Raw genomic sequence first — 2,500 nt, 5'->3', positions numbered from 1 at the left:
ATATCTTAAAGCTCATTCAAGTTGACTGTCTAAACAAATAGTCATCTATGCATCTCCCCGCACACACACAATATATATGCATATATGTATGTATACGCATTTATATATTTACATATACATATACATATATATATATATATATATATATATATATATATATATATATATATATATATATAGGCGCAGGAGTGGCTCGGGGTTCAGTGCCACTGTGTAGCAACTTGGGCAAGTGTCCTCTGCTATAGTCTCGGGTCCGACCAAAGCATTGTGAGTGGATTTCGGAGACGGAAACTGGAACAAGTCCCTTGTATATATATATGGGGTAAAATGAATGAACGAATTAATTAATAATTAACAATTATTGATTTTACCAACCAGCCAGTACGTTAAAAAAACTTTTCTTAGGTGAATTATACATAAGTTTCTATAATTATATACATAATTATAATCAGGGGTCAGCTAATTGCCTTACCACGTACTGAATTAGAAATAGGTGCTAATGTCATTTCAAACTACCATAAGAATCTCCAAGACAATAGCACACTTTTATATATAGGTAAAAAGAGAAATGATGAATCCACATCGACTTAGGTTAACTACAGACGCGTTTCGAATTTCAAATAAATTATTTTTACCTATTATTCTCCTCAGTGTGGTACTCGGACTTATAAATTTGCGAGTGTTAGGATTAAATATGTACGCGATCAAGCATCATCGCATAACTGCACTCCCCAGAATATACAGCCGAATGTGATACATATTTATCTTTTATACCCACGTGTGTGTCACGACCTACTCCACAGAAAAACTGCAGTTTCGATCATGGAGTGAATTATAATTTTAATGATAATACAGGGTAAAATATATTTTATATATCTATGTATATATGTATATATTTCTATTGTAAGTCTGTGTTTGTCCCCACAACCATCGTTTGACAACCGATATTGGTGTATCAACATCCCCGTAACATAGCAGTTCGGTAATAGAGACCGGTAGAAAAAGTACTAGGCTCACAATGAATAAGTTCTAGGGGCGATGTCTTCGACTGACACCCTTTAAGGTGGTACTCCAGAATGGCCGCCGTGAAATGACTGAAACAATTATAAGGATAAAAGTATAGGTATTATATATACACATCTGTGTGTGTGTGTGTGTGTGTGTGTGTGTGTGTGTGTGTGTGTGTGTGTGTATAAACATAAACATGAAGGCGGCGAGCTGGTAGAATCGTTAAGCACGCCGGGCGAGATGCTTAGTGGTATTTCGTCTGTCTTTACATACCGAGTTCAAATTCCGCCGAGGTCGACTTTGCCTTTCATCCATTCGGGATCGATAAATTAAGTACCAGTTGCGTACTGAGGCCGATCTGATCAACTCACCCCCTCCCCTAAAATTTCGGGCCTTGTGCCTAGAGTAGAAAAGTATATATATATATATATATATATATATATATATATATATATATATATATATATATATATATATATATATATATATATATATAAACATATATGTTTATATATATGCGCGCGTGTATGTTTATCAGAGCAGCCCTCCAACTACGGCCTTGTAACTGAATTCATATATGTCTATATATGAGTGTGTGCATATGTATGTTATATGTATGCGTATATTTACATATATACATATGAGTATGTACATTTATTATAGGAGTTTGTCCTCAAAATGCCTCTGGGTTGCTGTTGCGTAACGCACTACAAAGCAAAAAATATGGCTTTAACACCCAAAAGATGTCGATTGACAGAAAGCTTAGAGGACTGAATATGATAGTTCAGAAGAAAACAAGGCAATGGTAATAAGCTCTTGAGAGCAACAATTGGAAGAAAGAAACTATTAGAATAAAATTATGGTAAACATGACGCTCATCAGAAAAAAAAGATGCCCCTGAGAAGAGAGGCGGTTGATACGTTTAAAAGTCTTGACAGAGGGTAATCGTCCAGAAATTTCATCAGAGTAATAACCATGGAAATACTTATAGAAATAATATAACCAAGATACATCTTGACGATGAAACAAATATCAAGGTAGATAAAAGAAGTGGATCCACAATCTATGAGACTCGATTCGGAATTCGATCAGTCAAGTTAAGGCATTGAAAGATGACAGCAATCTTCGTGCATGGTAGAATGATGACCTTATCAAGATAGAGGATACACTCAGTCGAAAATATTTTGTAAGCACAGAAGAGAGGCCTGACCTTCTTGGCAGCCGACATGATAATAGACTAAACGTATTCGTACCTAGTGAGATCCTAGGTCGAAGTCAAATGAAAAAGTCCGATACTCTACCTTGCTGGAATATCAATGCCGCCTGTAGCAATGGAGGGTACTAATGGCTACCTATAATGATAAATTGACCAGAATTTTTTCATGCCAGCATGAAAAGTCACAAGCCATTCACGATCCAAATCCATAACTATGCGGAGATCGACCACACGAAATGCAGCGTTCTCAACTATATATACATATATATATCAAAC

Source organism: Octopus bimaculoides, chromosome 7 (genome assembly GCF_046866305.1).
Source record: "Octopus bimaculoides isolate indiv1 chromosome 7, ASM4686630v1, whole genome shotgun sequence".
In the NCBI taxonomy this organism is placed as follows: domain Eukaryota; kingdom Metazoa; phylum Mollusca; class Cephalopoda; order Octopoda; family Octopodidae; genus Octopus; species Octopus bimaculoides.
Note: the sequence above shows the minus strand (reverse complement) of the source record.